This window comes from Ursus americanus, chromosome 5 (assembly GCF_024610735.1).
Source record: "Ursus americanus isolate L20-20 chromosome 5, mUrsAme1.1.p, whole genome shotgun sequence".
NCBI classification, from domain to species: domain Eukaryota; kingdom Metazoa; phylum Chordata; class Mammalia; order Carnivora; family Ursidae; genus Ursus; species Ursus americanus.
In genome coordinates, this window is record NC_142131.1 from 56,515,190 (window position 1) to 56,533,458 (window position 18,269).

The following is an 18,269-nucleotide window of genomic DNA, read 5'->3' on the forward strand; positions in this document are numbered from 1 at the left end:
GTAACTCTCCCACTCACCACTCTGCAGACAGATTGCCCAGAGGGCTCTTCCAGGTGTGTCCAGTAGTCAAATGGGTTGTTTTCCGGTCTAACCCAGGGTGAGGGCCTTGGGGTCTCGCTGGCCCACAGGGAGGAAGGGGAATTCCTCAATCTTGCTAGATGTAGGCCTGAAAGAAAAGCAGCCCATTAGGTGAAATATTTGAAACCGCCTAAATGTGAAGAGGTGACTTAAGCACAAATCTACACAGTAAAAGACAAGCAGCACCACAGGCAGGATGATATTGTGGTTCCAGGGTAAATGCCTCACTTGGTTCTGCCCCAGGTTGCTCAGGAGTGTGTCCTAGACACACTGGATGTTTCCTAGATCAGGTCTGGGACTTCTTGATTGTCTCACCCAAATGGCTTTGACTTGTCCAGATCTCGATCCCATCCTGGACCGTGTTCATCCTAGATTCAGTCTCCTATCCAAGGCTAGAAAGGCTTGCTTGCAGCCCTTCTCAGTCCAGCAAGCTATTACTATTGTTCTGTCAAGGGGCTGAGGGAAAGGTACATGGAAATGAAAATGAAACTGTCTCTGTGTAGTTGGGCTTCTTACCTCAGTAGATGGGCCCAGGACAAAACCCTGACAACACCTAGACAACCAGACTAGCTCAGGGAATGGAGACCCAACTCTGAAGTCCACTATTCAATAGTGGAGTGATCCTGGGCTTCTATTCCCAACTGTCACTCCTCTCTAAAGGAGGTGTTTAAAAACGACCATTAATATGGGTACCATTATTATCCTCCTTTTCGATGAGGGCACAGAAGTAAAGGGGTATCATACAGCTAGTAAGTAGCAAAGCCACTGTTCTAATCTAGGCACTCAGAGCCCAGAGCCAGCTCTTAGCCATTCTGGGAAAATTCTTCATGCATTGGGCTTCTCAGGGTTCATTTGTCTTTATCTGAATGATGAAGGTATGGAATACCCCCACTGCAGAAGGTACACCAGGAGCAGTAGAAACTACAACCAGGTTCAGCATTTCTCATCCTGCTATTCAATCAGAGCCTAGGATGCCCTGGAGCATACAAAAAGGTGTCACGTGCAAAGCTGACACTGGAGCTGGGAAAACATGTTAACTGCAGGAGAAAAGTTCATTGTCCAAACAAGATGTCACTACAAGAGCTGCCCCTGCAGGGGATACAATTAGGTGGCCAAGGATGGGTACTGATTCAGCCAAAGGGGCCCCATGGACCATGGTGTTCTGGGAGATCTCAAAGAAGGAAACAGAACGGGGCTGGGCCTTGCTGAGCAGGAGGAATTGGATCAGTGGGAAGAGAGGGGTGGGCATATGGAGGAGGCAAGTGAAGGTGAAGTCCAGAATGACCCAGAGCAGGCAGGTGACTGCCGAGAAGCCGCGTGGGACTAGAACAAAGACTTCCTGTAGTGGTTACGCAGGAGGAATGCTACAGAGATGGTTCGGGGGCAGATCTCAGAGGGCTGCGTGTGTCAGGCTGAGTACTTTGGATGCTCTCCTTTAGGACACGGAGAGCCACTGAAATTTGTGATTAGGGGACTAAGATGATGAAAGCTAGAGTCTTGGAAATTTACTTCACTGGTAGGTTAGCTGAATTAGAGGATTTGGAGTGTGAGGAACTGTGACCAAAGGGGGGAACAATTTAGGTGTGCATGCATGTGACCACGAAAGCCTCTCTGAAGGCATGGGTCGCCCATAGCCACGGACAGAAGAGCCAGGCTCACAAAAAGCTGAAGGGCACTGCAGACTGTGAATAAATGAAGAATCTTGTCATTAATGTATTTTACTCCACCTGTTCCCCCCATCTTGCACCCATTTACTAAAGTGGAACAAATTCTCTAAACCTGCATTGTTCATAGCATCAACAACAACAAAAATAAACCTGATGGAGGTGGATGAGGGGATTTCCCAAAGAGGCTCCCAAGGAATGTAGCTATTGCCTGTTCTTTCCTTGTCTCTGTAAAATAAACTCCATCGACCAGCGATAAGGTCAATGAAGTCCCAAGGAAGGTTGGTGAAATTGTGCTGGTTCCCTCAGCCTCGGACTGAATCTTCACAGGCCATGTAAAAGAAATGGCTAATCCAATTAATTTAGATATTTCTGGCCCAAGGGGGGGTAAAAAAAACAATTCCAGAAAAAAAAATTTTTTGGATTAGGTTTTCTGGACAATTGCACAATCCTCTACTTATCTGGAATCTGGGAGCAGGCCAGCCTTACTAAATAAAACGATGCTAGACTAACATTTGGAATTACATCTGAGCCATTTGTTTCCTTTACTAAAACCAAAGTCTGGCATATTTTAGTATGTATAATATCTAAAACTGGAAGTCTGTGGAGAGCATGATATTTTGATTTAAAAAATAAATTATGAAAATTAGAGACAATTAAGAGCACTAGTAACACGATGACAAACGCGTTCGACAATGCAATGCCTTACGCAGAGTAAGAGCTAGCATAAACACATTTGCTGGCTATTAACATCCCCCTAGTTCCCTTTGTTTGAAATAATGTCTTTCACACTGGCGACAATTGGCGCATTAAAAATTAACACAAGCGGTCCTTTAGAACTTTGTTACTTATCCAACTATCCTTGTGTGTGCATTCCTGACGTTATAAATCTTCTCAGAGAAGAGAGCAGCTTAGCAAAAGACAAGTCAATTTGTAATAAAAGAATAAAGAGCCAGTGTGTGTTCTAAAATGCACTCTTCAGAGTCTGTCCTGCTTTACAGGGACTACGCGCTGCTGACTGTAGCCACGTGTGTGTGGATGACCCTGTGGTATCAGTTGTATAAAAAAGATCTCTGGTCCTGACTGCAGGTGTCATAACGTCATCCTCCAGATCCTCTAAGACACTTGCTCTGGGAATGGCTGCTCCCGACTAGAAAAGCTCACACAGGGAAACCTAGATTCAGTGGCCTAGTCTACTGTTTTTGAGTCACTGTAATTTATCACCAGAATAGCGTCTAGTCATTAGCAAGATGTACAGCCAATGTCCAGGGCTCCGGTAAATTATGGCTGAAGTCAGATGCGTGCTAGCAAGCCAGTATTTTTGGTTTGGAAATGATGCATCTCTTCAAAGATTTTCCTATGCCTCTCTCATCTTTTTGGGTCTACAAAGATATGAAAACTCAGTGTGGCCAATGGGACCTTCCTAATGTCTTGACTGGAGCTCAGTAATCTAGTAAGCATTCCATAAATCCTTGATGGAGGGAATGAAGGAAATCGTGAAAGCATAATCCTTTCAACTGACTAAGCAAGTGATTATTTTATCTATGATTTAAACTCTTCCTACACGTATGACTCTAATACAGCTATTTGACAGACATGGTGAGATGGGAAAGCTCTACAGAAGGTTACAAGGTGGTTAAGGTGATCAAACAAACACACGTTACATAACAGAGGACCAATCATATGCTGCATTGTATGGATGGTGCCGGTGGCCACTAAACTCCCGGACGGCAGCACCCACAAGTGACATTTTGGTTAACTGGCTGGCTTATCTATAGAGGAGGAGAAAGAGACAAAGAAAGGGAAGATCAGCATGGGATGGGCTATTCAGAGGTGTTTCATCCTGAGAGAGGCTCTCTGTATACAGAGGCACCTGAAGTAGCATGGAAAAAAATAAGGTTGAGTTACAGCCTCTGCCACCAGGAACACCATAAGGCCTTCACATTTCTCTGGAATTAATCTGTTTGGTTTTCTTCACTGATCAGCCTTCTGATAAAACTGCTGAGGATCCCCTTTATTTTGCTGGTATCTTGCCAAACTCCAGGGCATCCTATGTGTGTTGCTTGTCTAATAGAGCTGTTGTATCAAAAGGATTACAGGTGTTAATCTTTCTTTCAACTCAGAGTTACGCTAGCAGCAATGCCTAGTGGGAGCTGGAAGGGGTGGGGAAGCAAAGGACAACTCCGGAAAATTGTGGAGTGAGGTTTAGGGATTTGGAAGGAAAGAGAAAACAGGGCAGGGATGGGAGGTATCCCTCTTGCTCTCTCACCTTTTGCTTAATTTTTTTTAAATTTTTTATTATGTTATGTTAGGCACCATGCAGTACATCATTAGTTTTTGATGTAGTGTTCCATGATTCATTGTTTGCTTATAACAGCCAGTGCTCCATGCAATACATGCCCTCCTTAATACCCATCACCAGCCTAACCCATCCCCTACCCCCCTCCCCTCTGAAGCCCTCAGTTTGTTTCCCAGAGTCCACAGTCTCTCGTGGTTCATCCCCCCTTCTGTTTACCCCCTTCATTCTTCCCTTCCTTCTCCTATCGATCTCCCTGCTATTTCTTATGTTCCATAAATGAGTGAAACCATATGATAATTGTCTTTCTCTGCTTGACTTATTTCACTTAGCATAATCTCCTCCAGTTCCGTCCAAGTTGCTGCAAATACTGGGTAACCGTTCTTTCTGATGGCTGAGTAATATTCCATTGTATATATGGACCACATCTTCTTTATCCAGTCATCTATTGAAGGGCATCTCGGCTCCTTCCACAATTTAGCTACTGTGGACAATGCTGCTATGAACATTGGGGTGCATATGGCCCTTCTTTTCACTACGTCTGTATCTTTGGGGTAAATACCCAGTAGTGCAATTGCTGGGGCATAGAGTAGCTTTATTTCTATCTTTTTGGAGGACCTCCACACTGTTTTCCAAAGTGGCTGTACCAACTTGCATTCCCACCAACAGTGTAAGAGGGTTCCCCTTTCTCCACATCCTCTCCAATATTTGTTGTTTCTTACCTTTTGCTTAAATTTAAAAGTATACCCCTGTCCCCGAGTCAAGGGCCAGGAAGCCCAACAAACATTTGCTTTACCATAGTTACTGAACACTTGGTCATTCAGAATAATAGCAAAACTACAACTAAGAAGGCTTTCCATGTTGACACATCAGCATGGAGGCTGCTGATCGTGCAACTGATTCTAATAAACCAGAGAGGAAAAGAGTACGGGGCAAGAAAGCTAAAGCTGTAGCTTCATAGTGCTTAAAGTGTTGATGACTTTACTGTTTATCAAAGGGTTGTTAACCACAGGTATTATGAAAAAAATAGATAATGAATTATGTATCAATGTTTGTGTTGCCATTTTAAGACCCATAAAAAAACCTCTCTGGGCCTAAAATACCACAGATTAAAAATGCAAATAATGATAAATCAGACCAATCTGCCACCTGCTATGATCTCTACTGAGATCCCACTGTGGAAGGTAAAGATGTTGAGATGACAGTTTGTAATCTGCTTGCAAACTTATCAAAATGGAAGAGGAAAGAGGAGGGGAGAAGGAGGAGTGTCTTTGCTTTGTGGTGGGGAGAGCTCAAAGCACATAGGAACTCAGGCCATATGAAGCCAGGGAGCTAGGAAGCCAGAGAGCTTGAGTAAAGGCCCATCCTGCTCTGAGGCAGTATTGGAAGGCTGAAGAAGCATGTTGCTCCCAGCATCCAGCGGAATCTGTGTTTTGCACCTGTTTCTCATGCTTTGGATATTTTTAGGATTTTTAAATTGTATAGACCAACGCCCTGGGAAAATACATTTCCTTGAAGTTTGAAAGCCTGGCTGGTAGTATAAACAAATGCCTACTTAACATGCAAGAAATCACTTGAAAATTGTTTCCTTTACAATCGGGAAAATATTTTTTAAGCTGCGAAGTCTGCAGGTCTTAAAAGCAAGTTGTTGGGTTTTTTGTTTTTTAAGAGAACCTGGCAGAAACTTCCTCAAAGCACTCACTTATATATCAATCCCCAGTACCTCCAGGGATCCAACTGTGTGCCCCAAGCCCTCTGCTTGAGCATCTGCTGAGACAGAATGTAAGCAGAAAGGAGAAGGATCACAGATGTCAGGGGACAAGCTGCCACGGGATGCCCCCCACCTGAGCATGTGCAAGTCTGGGGCAGTGAGAGCATACATGTCAGTCAACAGGGTCACACTGCAGCCAGAAGCACTGGCTTCCATGTCTGAGAGCAAGATCCAGGGACTAGCTTATCTCAGGAGACGGGACAGACCTGACCTCTGCCCATGCTAGCTCCGTCTTTTCTATTTTCCTACCTAAGCATCTGGAGGAGCACTTTCACGAGGGCATTCATTAATGAGTCATCACAGGAAATGAGCTAATTAACGTATCCTTTAATGACAGTTTTTCATTGCGTCACAAGTAATGCCTAAAGTTATGTGACTGTCTTCTTCTAGGGTTTATGCCAAGAGTACCAGCCTCTAAAATACAGGAAGACAGTGTACGTTGGGTGACAGGAATTCAGGTGGGATAAAGGACGCCATTTGTTAGACAAGGACAAGGGCAGGGGACAGGCTTCAGTGAGCGCCCAGTGCAGCCATGCTTCATATCCTCAAGGCTGTGGAATGGAGAGCCAAGAGCTTGGCCCTGCAATCAGACTGAACCAGCTTCCAGTCCTATCTCCTGGCAACCATGCCATCTTGGGCATCTACTAGAAATTAGTTTTTCTTATTCGGAAAACTAGGGTGTTAGAATTGTAACATGTCCACAACGGAATGCCTGTTTTCCCCACCCAAACACTGGCTCTTTCCCTAATCTCTGTAAATGACAACACAATTCACCCGCTTGTTCAGATGCCTCATCCCGCTGAACCTCCAGAAAGTCCTGGCCCTGATTATGTACACAGCGAATATTAGCTCAGTAAAGAAATAAACGAGTCAGTGAGGGAATTAATGACAATGTCCTCGCAGGGTGCTGGTGAGGATTATATTCTTCATCTAATTTAATCCTCACCAGCACCCTGATTAGATGAAAAATATAAAACTCTTTGCAGAGAACTTAACACAGAATAAGTACATAATTTTCCCCTAGAGAGCACAGTGGGGATGAGCCCGCTGGATTTTCAACACAACGTTCCTTCCAGTGAACACACTGAAGTTTCAGCACCTCCTCTACTCAGTCTTCCTGATTTCTGCTAAGCTTCCCTACCCCCTGCCCCCACCCCCTGAAGATCCTTCTAGAACTAGAAAAACTATAGGCTGTCCATGTGGGCTCCATGGTTAAAAAAAGACCAAGGGAATAGTTCCAGTTGGAAACACACAGACCACTGAGAGTGCATAAGGCTGGAGCGCTGCTGGAACATTACTGTGAGAAGAAATGGCGTGGGCAGGAACGACAGAGGAGCAGAGGGGGTGGAGGAGGAGGAGGAAGGAAGTGGGCAGGCAGAGCTCCTGACAAATACAGACAGAGATTATTTTTTGAAAAATATCTCCGTAGAAAAGATTCATCACTACACACAAAAAAATGGGGGAAAAATCATTTCCTCTACAAGTGCAACTATCAGTGTGAAGTATCAGAGATATGGAGAAATTGGAGACAGTTCTAGAGAATATTAGTCAATGAGTAGCAGCACAAATTACCTCAAATGGAAATGATGGAAATGAAGGACTTTTCTCTGAAAAGAAGTTACAATGCTATATAAATTAATCATCATGGGGTATCATTAATCAAGTCTGCTGCACACCCCATCCACGTGCAGGCATGAATTTTACTAGCAGCAAAGTCACAGATTCAATGTGGAAAATATATGTCAGGAGGATGGGATGGTGTATGGTCTGGAGACCCGGAGAATATCACAACTGGGTGGACCCTCCTTACAGAGCTATCTGAAAATCTGGCATCCCTGCAACACTCATTAAGCCTCTAGTATGAGCAGGGCTCTAGGCTGGGTGCTGGGATGAAATGATGAATAAGATGAAACAAGGTTCTGCCCTCAGGCCCTGATAGTACAGGGGAGGGGACAGGCATTATTCATACAATCATGCAAGGAAATGCGGCTTTACAAATCATGCTGGTGCTAAGCAGTAAAAGGGCAGTTTTAAAGGCTGATTTAGTAGGACAGCTGACTGTGTGTGTGTGCGTGGGCTTGTGTGTGTCTGTGTGTTTAAAGATTCCTCTAAGGAAGGGCACCTGGGTGGCTCAGTCGGTTAAGCGACTGCCTTCGGCTCAGATCATGATCTCAAGGTCCTGGGATGGAGCCCCGTGTGTCTGGCTCCCTGCTCAGCGGGGAGTCTGCTTCTCCTTCTCCCTCTGCCCCTCCTCCGGCTCAAGCACACACACACTCCTGCACTCTCTCTCAAATAAGTAAACAAAATATTTTTAAAAAAAAAGATTTCTCTAAGGAGACAATGTTCAAATGAAACCTAAGGGTATCGGAGAGATAAACAGGCAGCAGGGAATGGGAAAGATGGTGCTAGGCATAAAAAGCGCACCTCAACTACCCAGCAAAGATAGGGGAGAGAGGCCCGGGTAGAGAACTGTAAGTAGCTCCACACTATAGGGAGTGATGGGGAGAGGTGCAGGGGATGAGGGCACTGAGCCACACCACCTCAGCCGTGGCCTTCCCACATAAGAAGCTGGACTTCATTTTCGGGCAAATGAAGAGCCAGCAGAAGGTTTCAGCAGATGAGCGAGTGACTCGTGTGTGCAATCTAGAAACATCCCCGGCACCTGTGGCAGAAAGTGGACTGGAGGGGACAAGACATGAAGGAGTTGGACAGTGGCTGTAGGAAGAAGGGTGTCCTCCCAGGAAGGAGGTGAGTGGCACCCCAGTGCAGAAGAGCCAGCAGATCTCAGTCCGCTGGTGGCTCAGCACAGCTGGAGCGACCCCACAGTCAGAAAAGGTGCCCGGCTCCTGGCTGTTTCCGGTACAGCTTGCTTGTCTGTGAGCTGCGGGGACCCTGCTTCTTCTGTCTCTGGGGCCTCTCAGTGCTGCCCAGTGGAGCTCCGGCTGTGGACAGACACAGAGAAGGAGCAGAAAAGAGCCAGCTCCTTATCTCCTCCTCCACGGCGGAAGCCCTGTGGCGCGGCAGCACGGCAGGAGAGTAATGAGGGGTCCAATGTTCCACCCTGGCATCTGCAGGTGGAGAAGGATGTGGCCCAGGCCAAACTGTTCATTGCCAGTGCAGACGGACTGCCAAGTGGGTTCAGAAGTGACACGGAAGGAATTCCACTGGATTTTAATCTTTCCAGTGCATCTTCCAGATTCTGAGGATATCTGTTCGCTGCAGCGACCAAGTAAACAAACATTTCATTAGAGGAAAATGACTAAATCTTATCTTTTATTTGTTTTTTCAACTGGAGCTTGTTTTAGCATCAATAAAGGCATGAAGTCGACCTCTCCCTCTTCTTCCTCCAACATTTTGGATGTTGAGAGTACCGGAGCAGGAGAACACTGGGGACAGGCAAGGCTTCTCTGGGCACTGAAAATCCTCCCTGGTGAACCCCTGGTTGAGTATAGGGGGGTGCATTAGCCCTGGCACAGCTGTAACAAAGCACCACAAACGTGATGACTTAGCACACAGAGCTTGTGCTCTCACAGTGCTAGAGGCCAGAAGTCCCCAGTCGAGATGTTAGCAGGGCTCTGCTTTCTCTGAAGGCTCTAGGGTAAGATCCTTCCTTTCCTCTTCCAGTTTCCTTGGGGATCCTTGGCTTGTAGACACATCACTTGAATCTCTGCCTCTGTTGTCACATAGTGATCTTCGGTGTGTTTCTGTCTCTTACCCTATTCTTTTGAGGACATTCTTCTGAGGACCAGTCATTTCAGATTAAGGGCCCACTCTCATCCAATAGGACTTCATCTTAACTAATTACAACTGCAACACCCTATTTCCAAAAAAGGCCCCGTGCCAGGGAGGATGGTAATTTGAGGAGACACCATTCAACCCAATACAGTGAGGTAGAGCACCAGGCTGAGATGAACTGAGGAAGACTGAGACCAGGAATCCAAACAAACCCTCAGAGCAGGGAAGGAGAGAAGAAGGCCAGAGGTCAGTTATTCCAGGAAACCAAACACAGCCCTAAACTAGGAGACTAGTCTGGAAGCAAAGGGAGAGATTGCTGATGCTCTCCACTGACCAAAGCACAAGCTGAGACAGTGATACTGCAGTCCTGTAAAAGTATGTATGTGTAGGGTGGGGGAGAAGTGGGAGGCTGCCGACAGAAGCAATGGGGGAAACTCGGGATTGGGGCACTGCCGCTCTCAAAGACATTTTTAAAGACATTTTCAAGGGCTGGGTTTGCGAATAATGAAAAAAAAAAAAACCACTGATTATAGAATTTTAAAAAACATAGTAAAGTAGCAGGACCCAAAAGGTCAGCCTTCTCACCATCTAAAATAATTCATATTTGGGTATGTTTTCTCCTAGTGCTCCCCCAATAGCCAGGTACAAAAATTTGAATGAATCTATGACTCAGATGGTGAAACGTTATCATATTTTCTTTTTTTTTTTTAAAAGATTTTATTTATTTATTTGACACAGAGAGAGACAGCCAGCGAGAGAGGGAACACAAGCAGGGGGAGTGGGAGAGGAAGAAGCAGGCTCATAGTGGAAGAGCCTGATGTGGGGCTCGATCCCATAACGCCGGGATCACGCCCTGAGCCGAAGGCAGACGCTTAACCGCTGTGCCACCCAGGCGCCCCTAGTTATCATATTTTCATTTCCCATCATTCCCATGCTCCCCCACCCCATAAAGCCCCCACTTCAGCGTATTTAATGTATTTATATATAATGTATCACACATATTTATATTAACTATGAATATACGTAGGTATATATGTGGTATTCATTCAAGAACTATTTCTTTTGCACCTGCCACGTGCAAAGTTCTAGAGGTTGGGAACATTTAGAGACCACCAAAACCCTATAATTCTTGCTCTCTTCGAGCTTACATTCCAATGGGGGACTATGGATAAATATACTACTGTTTGTGAGTTACATAAAAGGGACTGTGGTACAAAATTATGACTTCCATATTCTCTCACTTGCCACCATGTTTTTTATGGTCTCTCCACGTTGCTCTATGTGAGCCTCCTTCATTGCTTCTGTCTGCTGCCCAGTACTGCGTTTTGGACATCTGCAGCCTTTCACTTTCTCATTCCCAGAGGGATGGACACTTACATTGCTCTAAACTTTTGTTGCCACAAATGATGCTGCAAAACACATCCCTGTACCCGCCCGCAGTCCTAGTTAAGTGCTCCTATTACAGCCCAGGAAGGAGCGTCCACGGTTAATTTCACTCAGCCAGGCTGCCTGCCCCCCAGAAGGCCTGCCCCTGGGGGCTGTGCTTTGCCAATACTTCTAGGTATTATCCTGCCTTCGCATGTTTGCCGGTATGAGAAATACAGTTATTTTCATTTGCACTTCTCTAATTGCTGATGAGGCTGAGTCTGTCTTGCTATATTGTGTAGCCAGGTGCGTTTCTCCCTTCTGTGAACTGCCTCTTCCTGACATTCCTTCACCCACTTTTTAACAGGATTTCTGTTTGGAGTATTTTTAAATTTTCTTTCAGGAGTTTCTCATGTATTCTAAATATTAGGCCCTTGTCTATTTCAGACATTGCAAACATCTTCTCCCAGGCTATCACTCATCTGCTACATTTGTCTATGACACCCTGTTTTGAAGAGAAACACTTACTTTTGAAATGATTTGTGTATTTGGTCTTATTAAAAAACCCTTCCCCACCAAGGTCACAAGGACATTCTCCTACATTACATCTTTTTTCTTCTATTACCTTCATGGATCCACCATTCACGTCTAGGTCCTAAGTCCAACTGGAGTTGGATTTTAGGTGTAGGGTGAGTCTGCATCACACGTTTGCCTTTCTCCACATGGTGAGCTAGTCTCCCATCATCTATTCAGGAATCCGACTTTTCCCCACTGATCTGTGATGCCGCCCCAATCACGCACCGATTCCCAAATACACATGTTTCTGCTTCTGGACCTTCTGTCCCTCTCCAGCGTCCTATCTGCCCATTCCTCTACCCATTCCTCCACTGTTCCATCCCTACAACTTTGTTTTATGACCCATTACCTGCTGTGGAGGGCCACTGATGTGTTTCTCTGCACGGATTTGTTTTGTGCAATGGTGACAAGACTGTACACAATGTAGAATCCGGGTTCTCTTACTGAGCATTGTGACTTTGGCGTTGCCTCCGCGTAATGTCAACACTTTACAAACAACATTTCCTGGAAATTTTTAGAGTCCTGTGTTGGGAATAAACTTTTCCTCTAAGGTGTTAGGCTCTACAGGCCAGGGCCTATGAATTAACTAACAAAAGACAGATTAATAGGAGAAACTATAGAGTTTATTCATATGCATATAGAACTGCAAAAAAGTGACTTCCTAAAACTCAAGACAGGGATTTATATACCAACTTAGTAAGGAAAAGGAGGGGAGAAAAGAGTTTCTAAGGAAAAAGAAGATTTTTAGAAAACACATGCGCTTTCAGGGAAAAAATGGAAAGCACGAGAGTTTGTGTTGTTTGTTCTCAACTGGGTGCACGCAGACAGTCTCCTTTCTAGCTGCTACCCTCCCCCCATGCCCAATGGCCACAGGAGTTATTGGAGCTATATTTTGGAAACATGCTGCTAACAACTTTTAAAAAGAAGTAAAACTAGTTGCTGTTTGTTCAAATTTTTTTCGCTTAAAATAATCCTGACATTCTGATCAATAAAACTCAACCTCTAACAATTCACTGAGACCCCACCACGCAACAGCTCCTGTTGCCCAGTATAAGGTGAGGGTGGGCCCCAGGGACTGCGGAAGGGCCACGTGATGAAGGGTCTCCAGCCCTGGCCAAGGAGACAGACAGGCCTTTGTAGGGGAGGCCTTCTGACTTCATAGCTGAGAACTCTATAATAAAAGGTAAATTAACACGGGGAAAACAAAAGTTTAACAGCATGAATATCTCATGTGTACAAGGGAAACACCCAGGGAAAAACGAGCAACTCTCGGAGGTAGCTTAGAATTCAGAATTCAACACCATCCTGATAGGGAAAGGGCAGGAGGAGGTACGCCTCTCAGAGGAGAGTAAATGATTTTTAGGAAAGATGGACGGATCCTTAGAAGAAGAGATGGAAAGTATGACAGTTTGTGACACAGTCTGTCTGGGTGTGGGGGCCTCTCCTGTGATGAGTCTATCTTCCGGGTGGCTGAGGCTCCCATGGAGGGGATTTGCGGCAATCACGTTCCTTTTGGAGAATCTACTTTCAGGCACAAAAGGGGCATACAAAGAAACCTTCTCCCTTCATTTGCTCTTTTTCAAGTGCCTAAAGCTCAAAATAATCAATAAACCAAAAGGGCATATTTAGGGGTGGCATGTCCTGAGTTCCTCTAGTCATTTTTTGGGGTGGCATATTCTGTTATCTTTCACTGGCTACTTGGTAATGTCTGCAGCTAGACTTGGTTTCCACAGTGTCACCTTCAGTCACTCTCTCCAAAACAGAATCCACTGCTCCCAGGGGCTGGTGACAATCCATTTACAAGAGAGAAGGGGGGATCCTTGTTTTTTGAAAGGTTCCTTTTAATCAATACCCACCAGTTGGCAGGCATGAGCAGAATCAGAAGACAAATCACTGAAATCTTGATACTCCGCAGACGGCCCTGTAGGACTGGCTTGGTGAGGAGGTTTGTGAGCTCACATCCATCCACCAACCAGCCCAGCCCAGCCCAGCCCAGCCAGTGGGTGGACCAGGCCATGGCGACCCTGGCAATGGGGACCCAGGCAGCTTCACGGCCAGCTGCCAAGGGAGCTTTCACCATTTTTGTTGAAGTTATATGAAGAAGACACTAAGGAGGCCCCTGGAAGTTACACATTAGGGTTAAAGGACAAAGTGGTAGAGCAGAGGTAGGGGGAGCCTCAAGAATGTGAGTGAATGGCCTGCAAGGCTATCAGGCAAGGAAAGTGAGGGCTGGTTTCTGTTATTTCCTAATGATCAACAAGGAGCTAAAATTAAAAATCAATGGTAAGAGGACAAAGATCACAGATTTGTTTTCCAAATGGCTTCAACATGCCCCAGATAGGTTTAATCTATTTCCACTGAATTAAGCCACAAAGAGGATCAGAACCAAACCATGGTAACACCGTCCTGCCTTGTTGCTGTATCCCAAACCGGCTGACAAGCTCCTTGTCAGAGGGCACGTGCTATGACGAGCACTGGGGAGTCTATGTAAGTGGCGAATCACTAAATTCTACTCCTGAAACCAATACTACCTGTATGTTAACTATCTAGAGTTTAAAGATTTGAAACAAACAAACAAAAAAAGACAGGGAGAAGAGGAAAGTTCCTTGTCTGATGCAGCAGTTCGTCCTGGAACAATCAGAGGTTTGGTTTCTCCTTGAGGTTCCCTTTACAGTGAGTGGCATGCAGGAACAAGGGACAAATAGAGAAATCACCCATTTTCTTCTCAAATTTTTATCAAAGTAACACATGATGTAAAAAATAATTCAGGGGCGCCTGGGTAGCACAGTTGGTTAAGTGTTCAACTCCTGGTTTTGGCTGGCGTCATAATCCTGGGGTCCTGGGATCGAGCACCACGGCAGGCTCCCAGCTCCCTGCTCAGTGGGAGTCTGCTTAGGATTCTCTCCCTGTCCTTTTGCCCCTGCTCATGCTCTCTCTCTCTTGCTCTCTAAAATAAATAAATCTTAAAAAAAATTTTTTTCAGATGGCATACAACAGTATACAATGAGAAGTAAGTCTCCACTTCCTAACTCTCTCCTAACTCAACCTTACAAAAATTTCTTTTACATCTGGGCACAAATCTTTTGTTCATACATAGGCATATGTTGATATGTATATGTAAACATATATGTATTCATTCGCTTTTTGCCTTAAGTGTATTAAGACATACTCCACATTCAGCTTGCTTTTTCACTTAATAATAACATGTGCAGAGCAGTCTCTCCGTATCAGCATCTCCAAGTCCACCCCCTTCTCCCCATGGGCTACACGAGTGCTTCACAGAGCAGACACGCTGTAATTCGTGTACCACTTCCTTATGGGTGGACCACTAGGTTCCTTCCAGCTTTCATTTTAATGAACGACGCTGCACTGAACAACAGCCTTATGCTCCTGAAAGTGGAATTGCTGGGTCCCCAGAACACACGGACATTTAAAATTGTGCTACAGACAATGGCCCTCCCAGAGAGGACAGTCCAAAATTATAAATGTCACCAACGGCCTAGGAGACTGTCTTTCCCACGGTGCCCGGCCCCCAGTGAGGGTTCTCACACTTCTTCATTGGGGGATTTACAGGTGAGAAATGGCCACTCGGTACTCTTTGACTTTGAAATTTTTGAGTAAAATTAAACAACAGACAAATTTTGTTTATTCATTTGGGTTTCTTTTACCATGAATTGTTTTTTCCTGTCTTTGTCCGTTTTTCTTGGTTCATTCCTCATTTAAGTTCGTAAAAAATCATTTTTATGAAGAAGAAATCAGTCTTTTCTCTAGGTTGTGTGTTGCAACTATTTTTCAGCTTGTTGCCTTCTTATATTTCTGAGGGTAGCTTTTCTGAACAATGATGTTGTTCAAATTTAACATGCTCTTATTGGTCAGTCTTTCGATTGGGGGTTTCTCAGTCTCCTGTTGGGCTCAGAAAGGTCTCCCTACTCAGATTATTAGAAAAACGCATCTGTGCTTTTTTCCTAGTCTTGCTACAATTTCACTTTTGTGCATTTAATTCTTTCATCCATCTCAAATTCCTTTTGGCCTAAGGAAATTCTCCCACCTCCTTGACAGCAACATCCCTCTGCTCCTTCCAGTCAGTCACCAAGATTCAATTCCATTTGCATAGTCCAAGACCCCTAGCTGAAAATATCAACCAGGGGAACTTCATGTAATTAAGCAAGGAAGGCGGCTGCCAGTGCACGTGACCACCCATTTGCTCATCAAACCCCAGATATACATATTTAAGCCATAAGTTCCTGTCTCTCCTTCTTTCCCATTTCTAAACTATGTGATCAGTAGCTACTCTGAGTGTTATGTACTCAAACACAGTGTAGGGATAGGAAACTCTGCAATAAACACTCTTTGAAATCCTAGCACAGGATCCCTTTCAAAACATGTACCACCTGAGCACATGGAGGAAATGCACTTTTCCATCAGCTGTCAATGAAACAGACCAAGTGGTATTCTAGCACCTGCACTCCTTTGCTGCCCCCAAGACATCTGGAAGAGTTGGGGGACATAGGCTCGGGTCACAGGAGAGCAGGACGGCATCAGAGTCAAGAAAACTAAGAAAGCTCAAGTGGTACACCTAGTCCTAAAATTACAGGGATGTGAGAATGAGTGAGGCTAAATTTTCTCAATACTATCAATTCTCAAACAGAAAAGGCTTCCCAAATGCTTGGCAGCAAAATTATCTTTCATATTATGATGATCACTTTGTCCCTCATACCTACAGTGTGAAATTAATAATAATGGCCTGGTTTTCTGGGCTCCAGAGCAGGACTGCTAATTACTGATGGGTCAACACTTTGAAAATTAAGAAGGGCCACAGTGAAATGCTGAACACTGCTTCTCTCCCCCACCCCCTACACACACACACACACACACACACACACACACACGCACGCATATCCTGGAAATACAACCCGTTCCACATTTACTAATAATACAGGTGCTTGAAACCCAGGGTTCAGAGCTCATGTTTGCATTCTTGGGAACAGCAGCATGAAGCTGTTGGCCTTTTGCAGGAAGAAGACCGAGGCTTTGCCTGTTGAGTTAATAGCTCTCTCCAGCTTCTCCTCCACAGTCTTTGAAAACAGTGGCCCAAGAATCTATCTGATGACAATTTCCCTTCTCCGGTGATTATTAATTTTGCTAAAAGTTCATACTCCAAAGAATTCACCCTTTCAGTGAATTCCCCCTTCTACCACACATCAGAAACTTGATGTTTTATATGCTTAAAATGGATATTTTAACATAAACATGGAGATGAGCTCCAGGAAATATGCAGGAAAAGGAAAAACATTTTAATCTGGCTGACAAAATTAGGAGCAAGAGTTTATTTCCCTAAGTGATAACTCCTCTAAGATTATAAATTCAGAAACCAGACTTTAAACACAGACTTGAGTCTTTTCTTCACCTAAAGCAAATATTTGAGGTGTGTTCTCATGACAGTCAGGGTTTTGGATGTTACTCAAGGGAACCAAATAGCCTGGGAGACTTTTGGCCACATTCTCCCCAAGACATGGCACTGTCAACAGGTGATATGATGTCATAAAAGAAGATCCTTAGGGGCGATGCTAGGATGGGGCATTGACAGGTGAGACTCCAGAGCAGAAAAGTAGAAAGCAAGGCACTGAGTGAAGGGACCCAGGGCTCTCACACGAACTGCTGTGACTCAGGCTCAGGCACTGCTACGCACCTTCTTCAATTATATATATATATATATATATATATATATAAATTATCTCCAATATATTCCTATATATATTCCATGTATATATATATATATATATATATATATATATAATTAATGGAATATTACTATGTGGAACATACATACACACACACACACACACACACACACACCACGTCCTCTTTATCCATTCATCGGTTGATGGACATTTGGGCTCTCTCCAGTTTGACTACTGTCGATAATACTGCTATAAACATCAGGGTGCGTGCATCCCTTCAAATCTGTATTTTTCTACAAAGCATCTAAGTTGAGATTTAACAAGAGATTGTTATTTCCATCTTGCAGATGAGTAAACAACTGAGAGTGGCTAAGTGATTTATCAACAAGGGGCAGTCTGCCTTCTGTGCGCCAGACACTATACTAGGTTCTAGAACTGCAAGTGTGGATGAGACCCAGACTCTGTTCTCAGTGCAAAAGGAGACCAGAGTAGTTACGGGATAATCATGGTGTGTCAGAACAGGAGAAAAATGTTGTGTGAGAACACACAGAGAGTGCAACAAATGGCCTGGTAATGTGAGACAAGGCTTCCCAGAAGAGATGGTATTTTGAAGTGGTTCTTTGAAGATGAGAAGACTGGCAAATGGAAACGAGAAAGAAAAGCATAAAGGCAGAGGAATGAGCATGTGCAGAGGCATGGAAGGCCTAGTGTAGTACCTGGTGGACAGGTGTAGCTAGAGGAGAGTGGGCTTATAGAATGGGGCTAATGTTGGTGAAGTATGCTGAGGTATGATAATAAAAATTCTGGGATTTTATCCTGTAGCTTATTAGCCAAGGGGATGATGGGCTGGCATTTGGGTAGAAGGAGCTACCAGTAAACAGACCAATCAGGAAGCTAGTTCAAAAGTCTGGACACTAAATTACAAGGACTTGAATGAAGGTCATGACAGTGGATATGGGGGTACGAATATGGGGATCAGACACAGAGATACTTTGGATCATAATCCATTGATCTTGGTACCTGATTGGCAAAGACAAAGATGAACCCAGGGTTTCTAGCTCAGGAAGCTGAGTGGATGGGGATTCTACTTCCTGAAACAGAAT

General features: G+C 44.5%; 1 protein-coding gene and 1 long non-coding RNA gene across 2 annotated transcripts in view; one reads left to right on the top strand and one right to left on the bottom strand.

Annotated features, from left to right (window-relative positions):
- The window catches only part of LOC148110119 (uncharacterized), a 384,230-nt gene that overhangs the window by 240,212 nt on the left and 125,749 nt on the right, over positions 1-18,269 (bottom strand). Inside the window, exon 6 of the long non-coding RNA XR_015724562.1 lies at positions 18-166. This is a non-coding gene — a long non-coding RNA (uncharacterized LOC148110119). The remainder of the gene's footprint in view (positions 1-17; positions 167-18,269) is intronic.
- Positions 1-18,269, top strand: part of TRPC7 (transient receptor potential cation channel subfamily C member 7) — a 137,615-nt gene that overhangs the window by 771 nt on the left and 118,575 nt on the right. The window lies entirely within an intron of this gene.